The 22204-nt window shown below is 39.6% G+C and overlaps 1 protein-coding gene across 16 annotated transcripts in view; it reads left to right on the top strand.

The window, feature by feature from the left end:
• The window catches only part of FNBP1 (formin binding protein 1), a 150144-nt gene that overhangs the window by 15211 nt on the left and 112729 nt on the right, over window positions 1-22204 (top strand). Inside the window, exon 1 of one of the 16 annotated variants that reach the window (XM_034793270.1) lies at window positions 12158-12181. The exons of the other annotated variants lie outside the window; for them this stretch is intronic. The gene's annotated coding sequence lies outside the window, so the exon portion shown is untranslated. Of the gene's footprint in view, window positions 1-12157; window positions 12182-22204 lie in introns of those variants that run through there. 16 annotated transcript variants of the gene reach the window in all.

Raw genomic sequence — 22204 nt, 5'->3', positions numbered from 1 at the left:
CAATGTTCTCTTTAATATGGAAAAAGGATAAATTGATGAAAGTTAAGTTTATCTTGCTGTATCTATTGTGCAGTAGAATAACAGTATATATTTATTGTGATAAATACCAAATAGCATTAACTTGTACAAGATTTGTGGTTTTAATTAGGTTGTAAAACCTTACTTTGTTTGGATTCTTTGTGATATTACTGTTTGTTAATTTTGGAGATAACTTGTCATTCTGCCCTTGTTTCCTGTGCCACTGTTTTAGCCAAAGCATATTCATAAGTGTAAAAGATCATGGGCCTTGCTCTTCAGCCGTTTACTCATGTGAGTGGTCTTAATAAGTTCAGCCTGAGTAAGGTCTCCAGGGCAGCGTTCCAGCATTCTTTAAAGCACACACTACAACTGTTGGATGATTTTTGTTTGTTTATATATATATATATATATATAAGAAATGTAGATGCCATGCTTAACTTAGCAATGCTCACTCTCCTTTCTATGTGTTAGTTTGCTTGCACCACCAGCTGTAGATGAGTGGGTTGTGTTCAGATCCTTAGGCTAAATTCCCAATCAGGAAGACCAAGTGTTCATATGTTCATCTTTCCCAGTACAGAACTGTTGAGCTTTGTTCTTCTCTGCAAGCAGAGTTGATTCCAATACAAAACAAAATAGTTATTGCATTTTCAGTGTCACGTGAATGGCTACTAAAAATACTAGAGGAGATTGCAATAATTCAGCGGTTCTCAAACTGTGGGTTGGAACCCCGTTTTAATGAGGTTTCAGGGCTGGTGTTAGACTTGCTGGGACCAAGGGCCAAAGCCCGAGCCTGAGGGCTTAAGCCCTAGGTGTCAGGGCTCAGGCTTCTGCTTCAGCTCTTGGTGGTGGGGCTCAGGTTACAGGCCTCCTGCCTGGGGCTAAAGCCTTGGGCTTCAGCTTTGCACCCGAGCGCGCCCCTCTTCACCCGGGTGGCAAGACTTGGGCTGGCTCAAGCTTCGGTCGCCCCTCTTGGGGTCGTGTAGTAATTTTTGTTAGAAGGGGGTTGCGGTGTAATGAAGTTTGAGAAACACTGCAGTAATTATTTTCATCATTGTCTCCCCGCAGAACTATCTTTAAAGTCATTGGATGACTTGTGAGGGGAGGGGAGACTTGGGATTCTTGCCCACAGTGATGAAAGTGTTCAGTCCTCAACTCCAAAGAGGTGAAATTCTGCTTCTGATGGGTTCCTGGCAGAAGTTCTGCTTCTGCAGTAGGGCCAGTTGTTGGCTTAGTGCGCTGTCATCTTCATTTCATTCCTCCTCCCACCCCAGTTTCTGTTTCTAGGAGACCTATGCAGGAGAGAAGTGTCCTTTCTTGTATATTGGGGAAATGCCCTGTTTCTCTACATAGACTGTTGGTTTATGCTACTGAAAAGGTTAATCATAAAGCCAGTATTTTTCAGAAGTTGCAAGGTAGGTTTCATGAAGTCAGCAAAGTTCTGCATGAGGAGGACTTGCAGGATTGGGCCCCTCTCAGCAAATGTCCTTTTAAAGAGGAAAGCGTCATAAAGATGAACTGAGTCATCCAAGAAACAATGTATTTTCACTTTAAGGTGTCTCTGCGCTTTCAGAGCAGTGTAAAGATCCTTGTTATGTCTACACTAGCACTTTTGTCAGTATAACTTACATTGCTCAGGAGGTGTGGAAAAAACACCCCTCTGAGCGACATAAGTTAAACCAAGCAAAGCACCGGTGCGGCCAGAGCTATGTATGCAGGAGATGGTCTCCAGCCGACATAGCTACCGCCACTCATTGGAGGTGGTTTAATTATGTCAACAGCTCTTTCATCCCTGTGGGCAAGAAGTCTCAAGTCTCCCCTCTCCTCACAAGTCATCCAGTGACCTTGGTGATGTTTCTGCAGGAATGTAATGATGAAAATAATTATTTCAAGCTCCACTAAAACTTTTAGAAGACATTCACGTGATACTGACTCAGGACCTCTATTTGATACTTTGTATTTGAATCCACTTCAACCACACATTGACTTCATTGGTAAAATACTATGTGAAAAGTGGGATAATGTGATGTGATGGAAAATTGGAAGATGCTTTACACACTGTTTGTACATTGGTGATATAAAATGATGTAACAATAGAAGGTTAAATCATTGTGTCCTCCTAGATTTCATTAGCACTAAACAGAGGAAAAACATCAATATTCAGTTAAACTAAGATGATATTATTGACATTAATAATATTGACGTTCTAATCAAGCTTACTGAATGATTTTCAGTGAAAGTAGTGAACTGTTATGGATATTCTGTATTATTTATGTCGAGCAAAATTGTTTTGCTGCATCCATTACTACTGCTGGAAAATAATGCTGGAAGTACCATATGGCTCTCTTGTCACAGTAAGATGGTTGACTTTGACCTTAATCTACAGTTACTTTTTTTTTTTTAAATGCAAATTTCACATATCCTGATTTTGATTTTGTAATTAAAAGAAACTTTACTACACTCCATCACAGGGACTATGTTTAGAAAGCACTTAGCACATTTTGGGCATTACGACAATGTAAATACATTTTTTCACCTTATGTGTAAGATGTACTTTCAAAAGGGGGAAATCAGCCCCTAACCTTTTCTTCCTTAATGAGAAATGAGCCTAAGACCTGATCTTTGCAATCCATATTCAGACTGAATAGATTCTTACTCTAAAGAGTCTAAAGTAGCCCCATTAATTCCAAGATGCTACTTGTTGTGAGGTATTACTTGATGTGAGTAAAGGTGATGGAATCCAGCTAATAATAATAATAGAAAACCTACTGGTACTGTAGTTTCGGAGTGGTAGCCAGGTTAGTCTGTATCAGCAAAAACAACGAGAAATCCTTGTGGCATCTTAGAGACTAACAAATTTATTTGGGCATAAGCTTTCATGGGCTAGAACCCACTTCATCAGACATATGGAGTGAAAAATAAAGGAGCAGGTATAAATACATGAAAGGATGGGGGTGCTTTACCAAGTGTGTGGTCAGTCTAGCGAGATAAATCAATTAACAGCAGGATACCAAGGGAGGAAAAAGAACTATTGAAGTGGTAAGAGAGAAGCCCATTACAGACAGTTGACTAGAAGTTGTGAGTAACAGTAGGGAGCAATTAGTATTGGGGAAATTAGGTTTAGGTTTTGTAATGACCCAACCACTCCCAGTCTTTATTCAGGCTTAATCTGATGGTATCCAGTTTGCAAATTAATTCCAGGACCGCAGCAATGTGATATATGCCATCATGTGCCAGCAATGCCCCTCTGCCATGTACATTGGCTAAACCGGACAGTCTCTACGCAAAAGAATAAATGGACACAAATCTGACATCAGGAATCATAACATTCAAAAACCAGTAGGAGAACACTTCAATCTAGGGTGACCAGATGTCCCGATTTAATAGGGACAGTCCTGATTTTTGGGTCTTTTTCTTATATAGGCTCCTATTACCCCCCCACCCCCATCCCAATTTTTCACATTTGCTGTCTGGTCACCCTACTTCAATCTCTCTGGTCACTCGATAACAGACCTAAGTGGCAATTCTTCAACAAAAAACTTCAAAATCAGACTCCAACATGAAGCTGCAGAACTGGAATTAATTTGCAAACTGGATACCATCAGATTAGGCCTGAATAAAGATTGGGAGTGGTTGGGTCATTACAAAACCTAAACTTTATTTCCCCAATACTAATTTCTCCCTACTGTTACTCACAACTTCTTGTCAACTGTCTGTAATGGGCCACTCTCTTACCACTTCAATAGTTCTTTTTCCTCCCTTGGTATCCTGCTGTTAATTGATTTATCTCGCTAGACTGACCACACACTTGGTAAAGCACTCCCATTCTTTTATGTATTTATACCTGCTCCTGTATTTTTCACTCCATGCATCTGATGAAGTGGGTTCTAGCCCACAAAAGCTTATGCCCAAATAAATTTGTTAGTCTCTAAGGTGCCACAAGGACTCCTCGTTGTTTTTGCTGGTACTGTACTGGTGGTATTAAACCATTTTTTATTCTTTTGTTCTTCAAAAGCATTAAGGAACCAAAGAGTGCATTTCAATAGATCCATGAATTGAACACTTAACAATATGTGACCCAGAATAAAATTATAAACACTCACAGGGATGTCGGTTTCTAGCACGGGACAACTCTGCTGTTAGATACACAGTATCAGGGCCAGTTTGATGTAGGAGTATTGTAGCAAAAAGAGCTAAACCAATATGGTGCTACAGGCAGTGTTGCTCTAAAGAGGCATATGGGCTGCATTAGGCAAATGTCAGCAAAAAGCAAATGGGTTTTTTTAATTGCTCAAAAGCTGTATGTTTTATAATTTTTGAGAGAGACATGTAGATATGTGCAACAGCAGTGACTGGTACAAGAGAATGGAAATAAAGTTGGGAATGAAAGGCACCAGGATTTTCTTAGTATGGGAGGAGAATATTACAGATTACGGTCTCTGTTTATTCTCTCCATTACATGAAACCTAAGAGATTGCCTGCATTTTTTCTCTACTGCTGTATTTAATAAGGTTCACTGTAACTTCCAAAGTCAGATTTCTTTAATACAAAAATTAAAAAACATATTCCCTTTTTGATGCATTTGTTTTAAAGCTAAGTGCTCCAACCCATCCTAAATCCAAGCAAAAAAGTTGTAAATCCAGCTACAGTTCAAAGGCTTTTGAGCAATCTCTCTATGTAATTTACAAGATACCAGTCCCTATAATATCTAGGTGCCTACTGCTTTCTGCTAGTTTTACAAGAGCATTGCTGAAGTAGGAATTTTTATTCTGAGGTTAAAGTGGGGAAAGATCCAATTTTTTGGCCTTTGGCAAATTTGGAGTATTGAAGCTACAGCATTCCATAACCTTTAGGAGATGAACTTCTCAACTTGGGTGAAATTCACCCTTGTTGGAGGGCTCACAAATGGGCTATGCACCACTAAAGTGCCATCTATTATAACTATTACTGTTTTTATTATTTATTATACTGGTAGCGCCTACAGACCCCAGCCCCATTCTGTTAGGCCCAATGCAAACATAACAAAAATGACTGTCCCTATCCCCCAAAAGCTTAAAATAGAAGTTAAAAGACAAGAGATGACGGGTAGATGCAATACATGCATGGGGAAACAGAGTTACTGAATAAGATGAAATTGGCACAGTTTTCATACATTTCACTTCCATTCCATAACCCCTTCAGCACTGGAAAAAGAGGGTGCTGTTGTGAATACTGTTCTCATGACCGTCCTGACCTGACTATTCGAACAGCCTCAAACCGATGAAGAGTGGCTCTGCTAAGGCAAAGTATCAGTTAGTAAAATTGATCCCACCAAAAGAGCATCAATTTTACTGTAATTTTAAAATTTAAAATCAATATACTGTGATGATAGAGGGGCTATTTTGGGACTGTAACAAGATGTCTTTGCTTAATGCTGTTAAAATCCATATTCTTGACAAGCTTCGTTCAAAGAATTATTTACCCTATATACAAATTAATTCCCCATCAAGTAAATTGCCATGAAATACTAAGCATATAACAGCATCAATATTTAATAGCATCTGCTAAAACTCTCCAGGGCTAGACTTTCAAGTAGCGTGTGGGTGATGTGCTTGCAACTCTGATAAAGAGATATTAGGATTTGTACATGCACCTTCCATGCAAGGATTTAATTACTTACTCCTTAAAGGCTCAGTCATGAACCGACCTACTTTCTTATGCAGAACTAAGAATAAAGGGGTATAAGGAGTTGCTTTCTGTGATATTTGCATTGTGGGTTGCCATATGAGGGTAGAACAGACACTTCAGGGCTGCTACTTCCATCTCCTGTTCAAACCGAGCCTTGGCTCAAGTCCTCGCACACTGGCCCTCATAGCTGGGGAGGGGAGGGAACGGAAGGGAATCTGGAAAAGGGCTAGTAAAGCTTACTTTTTCCATGGAGCGAGATGGAAGTATGGACTGATCGGGCCTATGAATCCCACTTTACACTACTGCCCCTAACCCATGGTATGTTGCAATGTGCTAATCTAGTGCTAAAATGTTTGCATTATTCTCTTTACTAAACAAATGAATTCGCTCTTAATATTTTACCATCACTGTAATTATGCTTATCAATGGTTACACTGAATAGCAGTCTGCTGGAAAGTGGATTGTAAAGAATTTGCATCTAGTTTACAGGCACAGTTTATGCTAAACAGACATTTAGAGTATTCATTTGCCCTTTTGAATTTGTTACTTTCTGGAAGTGAAGCAAATGTCTGTTAGATTTCCTCCCACAACTCTAGTTGGAAAAGAGCAACTACGGTATATGCTTTGCCATTGTTCTTGGTTCTTCACATTTTTTTTTCTATTGCGCCAATAGCAGAACACAAGGCAACACACTGAGAATCAGTTTTTTCTTGTGTATGAAATGCATGTTTTGTGTTGTGAAATGCTTATGATTAGATCTTATTAAAACATTAGAAAAGTAGATACAAGCAATGCATAGCTGTCTGGTTCTGTTCATGGAGCTGCATTAAGAACAGAATTTCCTGTATCACACGTGTACTGTGCACATCATTAGACACATTGGGGATGCTATGATTTAGACTATTTTCTGCTCAACAGTTCTAGGAAAACAACAAATAAAATTAAAATACGTTGGATAACTACATGGGGAAATAACATGATATGCTATATGATTCAAAACTTCAATCCACACCATCAGTTTTATTATGAAACTCTGTAACAATGAATCCCAGTTATCAGTCTTCTAATTAATAACATCTCTGTTATGTGGTTGTCTTCTTTGTTTGTGTTTTCTTTAAAGGAAAATTTTTGTGCCAGCGATCAGTCCAAAGTACAGCAAGCTGTTTTACGCTTGAGAAACTATGGCACCCTCTCAGAATAGTTCTTTGGCGCCTGAGATCTTTGTCAGCCTGTTAACACATTCAGAACACAGTACAAACAGCTTAAGGTCTGAATAAGATTGTTCACCAAATGAATTGGTGTAGCATATTAATTTGTAGCATTTCTTAGTGTCTTAAATGTTACCAAAGTCTGTAGTGTTGTTAAAGACCAGCAATGTTTTTCATTTTAAACTCTTTTTAAGAGAGTTTTAAATTCTCAAAAAGAACAGGAGTACTTGTGGCACCTTAGAGACTAACAAATTTATTAAAGCATAAGCTTTTGTGGGCTACAACCCACTTCTTCGGATGCAAGTACTCCTGTTCTTTTTGAGGATACAGACTAACACGGCTGCTACCCTGAAACCTTTTAAAGTCTTGTAAGTCAAAGCCCATTGGCAGCTTTATAAAACCTTTCCAGACCTATGGATGAAAAGTGCTAGATAGCCACTGCCCAGTGATATCAACGAGAGTTTTTCCTATTGGGAAGTTAAAAGGGCTTTGGACTGGGCCCTCAGTGTGCTCTATGTATTTTTATAATTATTTTATATGTATCTAATGTGGTGTTTCTGATACTCATTTATTCTTGGTATCTAAGCACCAACATATGCAGTTATGTAGTCTTTTTGTAAAATGCCTGTACCATATCCAATCCCAGCAGACAGTCTGAGGAAGTCATATAGGTTGAGCATATAGTTCCCTTTTCGGCCAACTAAGTTAACACAGCATAAGTGTAGTTCAGTCTGAATACCACAGGATTTTAATGGGACCTGATACACTTCAAAATGCTAGGTTGACTGTATCTTCCATTGTTCCAGCAGGGACACCTGATGTCCATAAACTGGTATTTGGATACTTGAGCAGGTCTGGTATTAAACTTGAACAACTTTCCTTTTAATCTCTACATTGAACCATAGCAAAAACTGAAACCAATATTTCTCTTCCATTGGACAATACTAAAAAATACCCAGGCATGAATAGATTTCAAACAAACAAACTTGTGTTCAAGGTAAGATTCAAGGAGATGTTTGTGAGTATTAATTTTTGTACAAATAGTGTACACATTTGTATTAATTCTTGTACAAATATTCTGAAGGCATAAAATGTCATTATTATTACTGTATATGTTACAGTTCAAAATGTTCACATGCCTTCTTTGAATCTGAGAGGATTTAAAGACTTATTGCAAAGCAATGGCAGGCAAACTGAATAATCCTTCCTGTGCAGCGAAACTTGCTTATCCAGAGTTCTAGTATAAAGTGGCTGGGGGCAGGATCCATTATCTAACACAGGTTTCAGAGTAGCAGCCGTGTTAGTCTGTATCCGCAAAAACAACAGGAGTACTTGTGGCACCTTAGAGACTAACAAATTTATTTGAGCATAAGCTTTCGTGGGCTACAGCCCACTTCATCGGATGCATGTAGTGGAGAATACACTAGGAAGATATATTATAGTCTCTAAGGTGCCACAAGTACTCCCATTATCTAATACAGTCTTTCTCAATGTATTATCTGCTCAATATGATTAGATGTTGCGTATCTGTAATACTAAGATTCCCAAATCTTGCTGTATTGGTCAAAAGATAGTTTTACAATTGATTTGCTCCTATAAAACTCCTCGATTTATTTATTTGAAGAGGCTAGAAGAATTACAAGTGCAAAGGGTTTGCAGAATCAGCTGAAGCCCAACAGTATCTTGCCTTTGTTTTCTAAATGGAATTATTTTTTGTTTTAACTCATGGTTAACACACTGGACTTGGACTTTGTTGGCCTGGGTTCAATTCCTGGCTCTGCCACATGTCACCTGGATGACCCTGGGCAAGTCACTTATCATCTCTGTGCCTCACTTCCACACCGTTTGTCTGTCTTGTGTATTGAAATTGTGAATACAATTTGCTGGATACACATAATGCTGATGAGCTATGTGCTTTAGTTCAGTTCCTCTCATTGGTCAAATAAGTGAACACTCCACGCCTTAACAGCTACGGACAATCATACTGTAAAAATCTATTTCTTGAATCATTTGCATGGATACCATGTGCGGGGTACAGGAAACAATTGTTTCTTGTCCTCACATTGTGGAGGTTGATAGCAAGTGACCTCTCCTTATTCCTGCTTGCATGACTATTACTAGTCAATTAAGCATTATGGGTTTAGACCTAAATGTTTCTCTTCAGCTGCTTATAATTTCTTATATCTCTAAGAGAATCTCATGTACCATTGAACAAGTAGATAGGATAGCTGCTTAGTGACAGTCCTGTAGAGTATTGCAGCCCTGCTAGACTTGTTGGAAACTGCTTCCTCTGCCAACATGAAATGTGTGTGTGAACCTTTTATTGTACTGTAGTTTGCATCTGAATCGATGCGTGGTAATTTGCCTCCGATTATATTATTCGTCGTTTCTACTGAACAAATGCTTTGTGTGCTTTTGGTGGGTCAGCATTTTGCACAAATATTTTCCCTTTATTTTCCACCTACTTTGATGCATTCATTTATTTTTGCTGGGATCTTGTTCATGAGCGCTGACCGAGGCTTCTGTGTGGAAAATCTAGTGTAGCTTCAGAGAGTCTAAACAGATTCATTGGTTAAGAAAAATGCTGTTGCTTTCTTCAAATTTCGACTTTCAGTGCAGTAAACAAAAGAGGCTAAGGGTGAGTTCTGCCTTCATGCACATGGGTGCCCATTGGAATTGATTGGAGTTGCACCATAGTATCTGGGGGCCCAAAGTAAATCATGTACATGTGTTGCCAGCTGCAAATACTGAGCTTGATTCTGCAGTTCATACTCAAGCCAAAGGCAAGCTATCGTTCTTAGGTTTATAGAAACCGTGTCAAACTGAACATTTGCTTATAAAACAGAGAGAATTGTAAAAAATCTGTGAACTCCTAGGTCTGTTTGGGACAGATGCTATTGATGTGTACAAGTGTTCGGTGCAGTTGCAGAGTCTGTACATCATTCTCCCTTTTAGAAGGCTGGGTTTGGGACTGCAAGGAGATGCAGGCTGCAGTCAACACCAGGATCAGTTTGCTGTTGTGTTAGTGATGCAATGTTTAAATAAAAATGTGTTAAATACAAGTTCTCTGTGCCTCAGAAAGAACAGTTGCACAGGGTCGTCTTAGCTATCGTCACCATACTGCACGTTGTGGCCATTCAGCTCTTCACAGTGATGACAAGGGTAGGACCCAAAGTCTCTTCCTTTAAATGCACTGGCCCCTGCCACTTGAGCTATAGGGGACTCTCCATTAACTGCTAGTATAGAGTCTATGACATGCAGCGGAGCAGTTCTGATTTCATCCAGGAGAGGACAGTGTGTACATACACACTAGCTGGAACATGACTATATTTTAATTTTGCTGATCGTTTCAGTTTCACTCTGTAACATTTATATTACAAATGATTTCGGATACTTTGCAAAAGATTAGAAGTATTTCATGATTTTTTTCACGGTGTAAATATTATATACAAATAAAAATCAGTTAGACTTTATTTATGGTAGTATTATCAAAAAGTCTCAGATGGATTGATGCCTCATTGTACAGCACCTACCACAAACACAGTGGAAGATATAACACCTAGAAGATAATGAGGTGATAAGTAGATAATGAAGATAGTGAGGTGGTAAGTAACAATCAGCATGGATTTGTCAAGAACAAATCGTGTCAAACCAACCTGATAACTTTCTTTGACAGGGTAACAAGTCTTGTGGATAGGGGGGAAGTGGTAGATGCTTCCCGACTCTCTGAGCTCTGGTCAAGTGAAAAAATTCTCTTGACTTTAGTAAGGCTTTTGATACTGTCTCACATACCCTTCTCATAAACTAGGGAAATGCAACCTAGATGGAGTTACTATACGGTGGGTGCATAACTGTTTGAAAAACTGTTCCCAGGGGCATTGGCCAAACTGGACAGTCTCTACACAAAAGAATAAATGGACACAAATCTGACATCAGGAATCATAACATTCAGAAACCAGTAGGAGAACACTTCAACCTCTCTGGCCACTCAGTAACAGACTTAAAAGTGGCAATTTTGCAACAGAAAAGCTTCAAAAACAGACTCCAACGAGAAACTGCTGAACTTAAATTAATATGCAAATTAGACACCATCAATTTAGGCTTGAATAGAGACTGGGAATGGCTGAATCATTACACACATTGAATCTATTTCCCCATGTTAAGTGCTTCCACAGTATTCTCGCACCTCTTGTCAAACTGTCTGTAATTGGGTATCTTGATAATCACTACAAAAGTTTTTTCTCTTAATTAATTAGCCTCTTATTGGTAGGACAGCTCCCACCTTTTCATGTTCTCTGTGTGTGTGTGTGTGTGTGTGTGTGTGTGTGTATGTATATATATATATATACTCCTTACTATATGCTCCATTCTATGCATCCGATTAAGTGGGCTGTAGGCCACGAAAGCTTATGCTCAAATAAATTTTAGTCTCTAAGGTGCCACAAGTACTCCTGTTCTTTTTGTTCCCAGAGAGTAGTTATCAGTGGTTAACAGTCACGCTGGAAGGGCATAACGATTAGGGTCCTGCAGGGATCAGTTCTGGGTCTGGTTCTGTTCAATATCTTCATCAATGATTCAGATAATGGCATAGAGCGCACGCTTATAAAGTTTGCGGACGATACCAAGCTGGGAGGGGTTGCAAATACTTTGGAGGATAGGATTAAAATTCAAAATGATCTGGACAAGCTGGAGAAATGGTCTGTAGTAAAGAGGATGAAATTCAATAAGGACAAATGCAAAGTACTCCACTTAGGAAGGAACAATAAGTTGCAACCATACAAAATGGGAAATGACTGCCTAGGAAGGAGTACTGCGGAAAAGGATTCAAGACACGACCACCTAACCTTAAGAGAGTTTTTTGCAGCTCCTTCTGTATAAGGAGACTGGCTCCACTTCATATCAGCTAGTAACAGACTTGAATCCACCTGCTCCTAGTGAAAAAGGATGTAAAAAATCAGCTTCAGAGAAGTTTACTTTGGAGTTGGATGTCAGAAAATGGCCGTGGGCATGCATAAAGATAAACTTATCTCTTTGACTGTTCATATATGGTTAGTGATATGAGACACTTTCCCCTAAATGCATTTCATGGTTCCAGGGGAAACTCTTGACTGCTGTGCTCAGCAAAATCATGCTGGCTTTATTTTATTATATCTTACATTTATTTAGTGTCCTTCATCCCAAACGACTGCATAAGCATCACCCCAGCACACCATACCTGGGATAGAGAGCAGCAGCCAATTCCCAGCGCATTGCACAACAATAGGAGGACAATTTGAGTCCAGGAAACCAGGGTAATCCCCTATTCTTTTTATAAAAATAAAACCATTTCATGGGTTCTTTTATGTCTACATAGAGTAAACAGGATCTGTTGATTTTTAAGGTTTCATTTGAAAGACCTTGCATACCCCACTCACTATCCTATAGTGAACTACCTTTTATACATAATTTATTAAAGTTAGAAGGCTGAGTCACCTCTCTCAAGATCTGAAATACCGGGGCCAAGTGTTCTGCTTATTAGAAACCCGAGTCTTAGAACACCAATCTATCCTTTTTCCTTTTTAAATGGCACTCTTCAACGCGTACTTAAATTTTAACATTTTATTCACCTATTGTAGCCTTAACATTCTTAAAGAAATCTTTCTTTAGAAAGCAGTTTTAACTGATTTTTAGATAAGTTTTCAAATATATACAACAAAAGCCTCCCTGTTTCTTGAAATCTCCTTGGTTTTGAATCATGCTCTTCATGCCCATCTAAAATTGAACAGCCTATGCCAGCACATTGTTGTCTGACTCAGTTTGGGGTGAGTCTGTTTTCTAGCCCTATTGCAGTGTAAATGGGCCACCACCATTATAAAATTGTGGTAGGGAATCATATGGTTTAGGTAACTGGCAAAGTTATGGTTTATCTCTTTCTATATATAAATTTTGTCCCTGATTAGTTAAATAGGTGCAAACCCCTAAGACAGGCTTATTTCAGTTTAGTTTAAATCTGTTCCTAATCAAAATAAACCTATATAAACAAAAATAAGAGTATCTGCAGCCTTTTGCATCAGTTTTACTAAATTGGTTTAAAATCACACTAAATTAAACTTGTGCATCTCTGTAGACATGCACTTTGTCTTGGTGTAAATGGGGCTTTAATTGTTTGTACTCTTATTTAAATTTGATAATTAGGTTGCATCGTGGTTTTGTTATCCTTTCTTGTATTAAGAATCCTGGAGATTCTCTTCCTATTAAGAATAACATAAACAGTTGTTTTCATTTTCAATATACTTTAAAATCACAAACCAACATACCCTCATGGTATTCCTGTGAAGTAACTACTATCTCTATTTTAAAAGATAGGCAAATTGAAGAACAGAGGACAATTGCCTTATTTTTAGAAGTTCCCCCATTGGCATTAACTTTAAATGGGGTTGTGGATTTTCAGAATTTCTGAAAATCAAGCCCCAGGTGACTTAACACAAAGGGAGTCAATGGTAGAGCTGAGATTACAATTCTGGAATTCCTAAACGCCAAGTTCTATTCTCAGAGCATCGTTTAATATTTGCAAACTCTAACTTTATGCACAAATTACCTACTGAGAATGTATAGAACCATTTAGCTATTCTACAAGATTAACCAAACCTGAAATAGCAGGTTACCAAGGAAAACGTTTGTGTAGTAGCCCAATTTCCCCAAAATGTTACCATCAACAATTACAATTTGAATCACTGCTCTCGTAGAACACTGTGTACCAATTCATGTTGATTTACGGTATTGGTATAAATTGCAAATTTTGTATTTTCTGTAGATCCTTCAAAAAGTGTGAAACATGTCAACACGCTAATTTTCTGCTCCGGTGATATCCTCCGTATGAGCAGAAGTGTTGGTTTGTTTTTAGTAATTAGTACACATTTGCCCAAAGGGAAAGTGTATAGAAAGATGTTTTGTGGATTGTTATGTTTTAACAGCTGGCATATGAAGGGAGAGCTTCATAGAGTGAAGAAAAAAAATATTTGATAGCAATTCCAAAGATCTAGCCGTGCACCATATGATTTATTGGGAATTAGTGCTAACCTAACTTGAGGTCAAAGCATTAAAGGATAAGAGTGCCTGTAAATTAAATTGTGGGGGTGGGGGTGAAGTACTGAGACGTTACAAGAACATGTCAGGTTAAAAATCTTATTAGAACAGCAACATATATTTAACCAATGTTACTAAACACCAGGCTGCAACTCTTGAGAGGTGCAGCTCAGAATCTCCTCCAACATCAGCAGCAGAATGAAATATACCAGAATCTGGTTAGTTTCGCTGCTCTTGTCTATACTGTTTAGAACAGCAGGAGTGAATCCCAATAGGCCCTTGTAATTTTCATTCTTTTGTTTGGATACTGTCAGCAGTGTATTTGGACTTTCAAAAGCTTTTGACAAAGTCCCTGTGACGTTGTGCAGTCTATATGGTTTTATAAAAACATGATAATAAGTGAATATAATATAACTGGTATAGTTTTAGAAAAATATGGTAAAAAGTGAATATAACGTAACTGGGATATGCTTCATGCAAAAGGTCTCTTGTAAGATATCCTTACAAAGCGTATAATCTACTGAGTGTGATCATCTGATTTGTATAAATGTACCACTCTTGTATCTAAAACTAGAAATATAAAATATAACTCTGAGGGCCTATTGTAATTATGTAAAGTGTGGGCCATTAATGATGGTTTGGAATCTTGATGACTCCCATTGTCTGCAGATGGCTGTGTTTACCTGTGAGTCTTCCTGTATATGTGTGTGCTGGCAAGTGAGTAATGAAGTCTTGCAGTGACATGTGATCATGTCACCTGAACTGGAATCCATCTTTAACCTGGTGCTTTTCCAGTGTGTGGGGGGTGGAAACCCAGAGGGACAAAGGGTTCCCGCCTTATGCAAAAGATATATAAAGGGGTGGAAGAGAACAAAGGAGAGAGAGAGGAGCCATCATGAAGAATCCCCTAGCTATCGCCTGAGCTGCAACAAGAGCTGTACCAGGGGAAAGAATTGTGCCCAGGCCTGGAAGGTGTCCAGTCTGAGAAAAAACTTACTGAAGCATCTCTGAGGGTGAGATTGTCTGTATTCAGTTTGATTAGGCATAGATTTGCGCATTTTATTTTATTTTGCTTGGTGACTTACTTTGTTCTGTCTGTTACTACTTGGAACCACTTAAATCCTAATGTCTGTATTTAATAAAATCACTTTTTATTTAGTAATTTACTCAGAGTATGTATTAATACCTGGGGGAGCAAACAACTGTGCATACCTCTCTATCAGTGTTCTAGGGGGCAAACAATTTATGAGTTTGCCCTGCATAAGCTTTATGCAGGGTAAAACGGATTTATTTGGGTTTAGACCCCATTGGGAGTTGGGCATCTGAGTGCTAAAGACAAGCACACCACTGTGAACTGTTTTTAGGTAAACTTGCAGCTTTGGGACAAGTGATTCAGACCCTGGGTCTGTGTTGGAGCAGACTGGAGTGTCTGGCTCAGCAAGACAGGATGCTGGAGTCCTGAGCTGGCAGGGAAAACAGGAATAAAAGTAGTCTTGGCACATCGGGTGGCAGCTCCCAAGGGGGTTTCTGTGATCTAACCTGTCACAGTCCCTCACCAGAGGGTTTAAAGCAAAGTAGGCAGTCATGGGATAAGAGGGAAGGTCCTCTCATGGATCAGTACCTGGTTAAAAGATAGGAAACAAAGGGGAGGAATAAATGGTCAGTTTTCACTGGAGAGGTAAATATTGGTATCCCCCAATGATCTGTACTGGGACCTATGCTGTTCAACATATTCATAAATGATGTGGAAAAATAGGTAAACAGTGAAGTGGCAAAGTTTGCAGATAATACAAAGTTACTCAGGATAGTTAAGTCCAAAGTAGACTGCAAAGTGTTACAAAGGGATTTCACAAAACTGAGTGACTGGGCAAGAAAATGGTAGATGAAATTCAGTGTTGATAAATACAAAGTAATGCATATTGGAAATTATAATCCCAACTATAGATACAAAATGATTAGGTCTAAATTAGCTGTCGCCAGTCAAGAAAGAGATCTTTGAGTCATGGTGGCTAGTTCTCTGAAAAACATGTGCTCAGTGTGCAGCAGCAATCAAAAAAGCTAACAAGATTAGGAACCATTCAGCAAAGAATTGATAATAAAACAGAGTATCATAATGCCACTACATAAATCCATGATATGCCCACACTTTGAATGCCAAGTGATTGGGCAACAAAATAGCAAAAGAAATTTCATGTGGATAATGGTAAATTAATACACATTGGGGAAAAAATAACCCCACCTATATATGATGGGGGGCTAATTTAGCTACAACTAATCAGGAAAGAGATCTTGGAGTCATTGTGGCTAGTTCTCTGAAGATGTCCACGCAGTGTGCAGCGGCAGTCAAAAAAGCAAACAGGATGTTAGGAATCATTTAAAAAAAGGGATAGAGAATAAGACGGAGAATATCTTATTGCCCTTATATAAATCTATGGTACAGCCACATCTTGAATACTGCGTATAGATGTGGTCTCCTCATCTCAAAAAGATATACTGGCATTAGAAAAGTTTCAGAGAAGGGCAACTAAAATGATTAGGGGTTTGGAGCAGGTCCCATATGAGGAGAGATTAAAGATGCTAGGACTTTTCAGCTTGGAAGAGAGGAGACTAAGGGGAGATATGATAGAGGTCTATAAAATCATGAGTGGTGTGGAGAAAGTGAACAAGGAAAAGTTATTTACTTGTTCCCATAATATAAGAACTAGGGGCCACCAAATAAAATTAATGGGCAGTAGATTTAAAAGAAATAAAAGGACGTTCTTTGTCGCACAGTCAACCTGTGGAACTCCTTGCCTGAGGAGGTTGTGAAGACTGGGACTATAACAGGGTTTAAAAGAGAACTAGATAAATTCATGGAGGTTAAGTCCATTAATGGCTATTAGCCAGGATGGGTAAGGAATGGTGTCCCTAGCCTCTGTTTGTCAGATGATCATTACGTTCACTCCCTCTGGGGCACCTGGCATTGGCCACTGTCGGCAGACAGGATACTGGGCTGGATGGACCTTTGGTCTGACCCAGTATGGCCATTCTCATGTTCTATGTGCAGTTCTGGTTGCCCTATGTAAAAAAAGATATATTAGAACTGGAAAAAGTACAGAGAAGGGCAACAAAAATGTTTTTAGCAATATGGAACAGCTTCCATATGAGGAGAGATTAAAAAGACTGAAACGGTTCAGCTTGGAAAAGAGATGACTGAGGAGGGATATGATAGAGGTCTATAAAATCAAGAATGGTGTAAAGAAAGTGAATAAGGAAGTTATTCACATAACACAAGAACCAGAGGGCACCCAATGAAATTAATAGGTAGCAAGTTTAAAACAAGGAAGTACTTCTTTGCACAATACACAGTCCACCTGTGGAACTCATTATCAGGGGGATATTGTGAAAGCCCATAGTATAACTGGCTTCAAAAAAGGATTAGGTAAGTTAATAGAATCACAAAAATTTAGGACTGGAAGGGACCTCGATAGGTCATTTGGTCCAGTCCCCTGCACTGAGGCAGGACCAAGTATTATCTAGACCAGTGGTTCCCAAACTTGTTCCGCCGCTTGTGCAAGGAAAGCCGCTTGTGCAAGGAAAGCCGCTTGTGCAAGGAAAGCCCCTGGTGGGCCGGGCCGCTTTGTGTACCTGCCATGTCCGCAGGTTTGGCTGATCGCGGCTCCCAGTGTCCATGGTTCACTACTCCAGGCCAATGGGAGCTGCTGGAAGCGGCGCGGGCTGAGCGACGTACGTGACCCCCGAGCGCTCTCCCGTTGCTCCTGTACTCCACGAGGCTGAGAGGCGCAGGCAGAGTCGACGGGGGAGTGTCAGCAGTCAACTCACCGCAGTGAAGTCCCGACGTACTTAAATCTACTCATCGTGGACTTCAAGTTGCGTAACTTAGATTGATTTCTTCCTCCCTCCCCCGCCCTGGTGTAGATCAGGCCGTAGTCCTCTTCCTATTCCCCGAGGATGGGGGGAAGGAAGAGCATAACACTGTTTTTTTTTTAAACTAGTTAAACAATTCTTATCAACACTAATGAGAGACATGCAAAAATTATACCTCTGTGCCCCAGTGGGATTCAGCAATAGCAGCCTTTGTTTAGTTTCTGAAACTGAGTGCGGCTCTCTGGATACTGTAGTCCAGATTCTGCTTTCCCCGGTGTGCATCAGGAGTAAATCCACTGGAGTCGCACTGGTATCAGTGAGAGAATGAGGTGCTGCATATGTAATAGCATTCCTGGCATATGACTCTTAACTCAACATAAATAACTTAATGTATACAGAAAAAGATTGTAAGGCAGGTTGAATTTAATGGGATAGATGGTGTTTTTGTTTGACTTCTGGCATTAATAGAGATTTCTTTTTTGTTAAAGACCCTTAAAGAGGAAAATATCATATACTGCACTTTGAATTTTAATTTATGTATTATAGCACATTTAAAAACAAAAACCAGATCTATTCTGGGATTTCTTGTGTGAATTTTACAAGTAAAATTTTGTGCTTTGAAAGGAATATTTATTTCCGAATAGGCTACTTATGACACCTGGTTCTCGTTGTGGTAAAGTCATGCACTGCCCAAAACCTCAGTGCATATAAACGTATTTGAGGGAAATTAACTGCTTTTTCAGTGCCGTGTTCTATGAAAAATGCCCTTAGGGATTACAAAGGAAGTCTATTTACTTATGTTATGGGTTATGTTCCCATCTTCATTTGTGGATGTTTTCCTGAGTAACTCCCATTAGTGCTACTTTCTCTTTTAATGGACTGGGAATGGCTGAGCCATTACAAACATTGAATCTATCTTCCCTTGTATCTCCTCAATATATGTTCCATTCTATATGCATCCGAAGAAGTGGGCTGTAGTCCACGAAAGCTTATGCTCTAATAAATTTGTTAGTCTCTAAGGTGCCACAAGTACTCCTGTTCTTTTAATGGTGGCACTTAATGTAAGGGATCTAGCTCAAGCTCAGACTCCCTTTGAACTCAAGTCAGCCCTTGACTTCAATGGGAGTGAGGTCAAGTCCTTAAGCCTTTAAGACAGGCTTTTTGAGAACCTTTACTAGGTCCAGCAAAAAATGGTTTGCCCTCATATAACAAAACCACCAATGCGCAGAACTCCCTCACCCATTCAGCAATAGACGTACTGCAGGCAGATGCACAATCCCATTTGTGCACCCTGGATGTGCTCTCCCATCCATGCTTCACACCAAACTCTTCCCTTCTCTCTCTGAACCACAGGCTTCACACCAGTCACCCTCTCACACACCGCAGACAACCACACAGCCTTGCTATTTATCATCTACTCAGTACCCCCAGACACAGTCACCATTCCTTTCACTCCCTGTTCACCCTCAGCTTGTCAGTTCTCTGCACTGCCCCAACAGCAGTTTCATACTCTAGCCGCCCAGTTGCAGCTTAAGCATTCCCCTGGCTGCTCCGTTTGCATTGCTATTTCCCTCTGGTCTTTCACCTCTTCAGCATAAGTGAAAGGACAAATAAAATGAAGCTGAATAGAAGGAGACTGGGGTTGGCAGCAGGGTGGCACAGCAGGTGTGCTCTGGACCTGGCCTCATTTGAGCTGGGGTGAGGAAGAGAATGATATTGACTGGCCCCAAGAGAGATGGAGCTTCATTCTCCATGGGCCTAAGGTAAGGGAAGCCCAAAGAGCAAAGACTCAGCAGGGAGCACTGTAGTTGCTTCTCCATTCACTCACCTGCTGAAATAAGGAGTTGAGTTCATTCAAGAACATAGGATGGGCTTAGAACTTAATCTTTTTCTACCCTTAATTTCTGGGACGTTAGGGAGATTTTGTTCTTTATGTTGAGATTTACCCAGTAATGCAGCAAAGAATCTTATTTTTTCCTGCCCAAGATTAATTCCTTAAGCATATCTGAAAGGACCCAGAAATAGTTAAACATCAGTTAACCCTCGCAGAACACAACCTCAGGGGATGAGGATAAAAGGGGTAGGGCGGTAGTAGTATAGTAGATTTGTTCCTGGATGGGTTTTTTATTTATGGGCTAACTCTAGGTGCAATATTTTGCATGTTCAAAGTGAAATATCAGGGAGGATATATAGGTACCCGAATGGTAAAATAGACTGACGGGTCTGAATGAATGGAAAAGCTACAAGTAAAATATGTATGATCACAAACAACTCTCTCAGTGAGCAGTAGATATACTCATCTTTCCCCCACTCCTCCTGCCCCCTTGAAATCTCCTTTAAAGCAAGAACAGTGTTTGAAAGGAAAAGATATGCATTTCTTCCATGGTGCTATTACTTGACCCTTACGTGCTTCATGAAGCAAAAGGTACAGAATCTCCTTTAATTCCATTTCATTCTTGACAATATATAAAGATGGATATTTTGCTGGGTGCATTGACTGAGCTGCACTGACTTCATTAACTAACAGATTTTATGTGGAAAGTCTTATTTCATTTAGTGACAACTGAGTCAGACAGAAGCTAACATGCTTCTGTACTTTCTGCTCACCTCTACTTTCTGAATGGTTCTTGCAATATTATTGTATGTTTGGTGTATTACTTTATTTATTTGCTTGAAAACTGTTACATTTGGACATAGCTTTAGTATAGGTCCTTGGGCATTTGTGTTTTGTTGTATTTTGTTTGCACTATGTTGCCATGTGGGACTTAGGCTTTCATTGTCTTGTTAATTCTTTTTTTAATATAGATTCATATATTCTAGGACTGGAAGGGACCTCGAGAGGTCATCGAGTCCAGTCCCCTGCCCTCATGGCAGGACCAAATACTGTCTAGATCATCCCTGATAGACATTTATCTAACCTACTCTTAAATATCTCCAGAGATGGAGATTCCACAACCTCCCTAGGCAATTTATTCCAGTGTTTAACCACCCTGACAGTTAGGAACTTTTTCCTAATGTCCAACCTAAACCTCCCTTGCTTGCAGTTTAAGCCCATTGCTTCTTGTTCTGTCCTTAGAGGCTAAGGTGAACAAGTTTTCTCCCTCCTCCTTATGACACCCTTTTAGATACCTGAAAACTGCTATCATGTCCCCTCTCAGTCTTCTCTTTTCCAAACTAAACAAACCCAATTCTTTCAGCCTTCCTTCATAGGTCATGTTCTCAAGACCTTTAATCATTCTTGTTGCTCTTCTCTGGACCCTCTTCAATTTCTCCACATCTTTCTTGAAATGTGGTGCCCAGAACTGGACACAATACTCCAGTTGAGGCCTAACCAGTGCAGAGTAGAGCGGAAGAATGACTTCTCGTGTCTTGCTCACAACACACCTGTTAATACATCCCAGAATCACGTTTGCTTTTTTTGCAACAGCATCACACTGTTGACTCATATTTAGCTTGTGGTCCACTATAACCCCTAGATCCCTTTCTGCCGTACTCCTTCCTAGACAGTCTCTTCCCATTCTGTATGTGTGAAACAGATTGTTTCTCCTCAGTGGAGCACTTTGCATTTGTCTTTAGTAAACTTAATCCTGTTTACCTCAGACCATTTCTCCGATTTATCCAGATCATTTTGAATTATGACCCTGTCCTCCAAAGCAGTTGCAATCCCTCCCAATTTGGTATCATCCACAAACTTAATAAGCGTACTTTCTATGCCAATATCTAAGTCGTTAATGAAGATATTGAACAGAGCCGGTCCCAAAACAGATCCCTGCGGAACCCTGCTTGTTATGCCTTTCCAGCAGGATTGGGAACCATTAATAACAACTCTCTGAGTATGGTTATCCAGCAAGTTATGCACCCACCGTATAGTAGCTTAATCTAAATTGTATTTGCCTAGTTTATCGATGAGAATATCATGCGAGACCGTATCAAATGCCTTACTAAAGTCTAGGTATACCACATCCACAGCTTCTCCCTTATCCACAAGACTCGTTATCCTATCAAAGAAAGCTATCAGATTGGTTTGACATGATTTGTTCTTTACAAATCCATGCTGGCTATTCCCTATCACCTTACCAGCTTCCAAGTGTTTGCAGAGGATTTCCTTAATTACTTGCTCCATTATCTTCCCTGTCACAGAAGTTAAACTAACTGGTCTGTAGTTTCCTGGGTTGTTTTTATTTCCCTTTTTATAGATGGGCACTATATTTGCCCTTTTCCAGTCTTCTGGAATTTCTCCCATCTCCCATGATTTTCCAAAGATAATAGCTAGAGGCTCAGATACCTCCTCTATTAGCTCCTTGAGTATTCTAGGATGCATTTCATCAGGCCCTGGTGACTTGCAGGCATCCAGCTTTTCTAAGTGATTTTTAACTTGTTCT

Source organism: Trachemys scripta, chromosome 17, assembly GCF_013100865.1.
Source record: "Trachemys scripta elegans isolate TJP31775 chromosome 17, CAS_Tse_1.0, whole genome shotgun sequence".
Lineage (NCBI taxonomy): Eukaryota > Metazoa > Chordata > Testudines > Emydidae > Trachemys > Trachemys scripta.
Note: the sequence above shows the minus strand (reverse complement) of the source record. Positions and strands in the feature narration are given on the sequence as shown.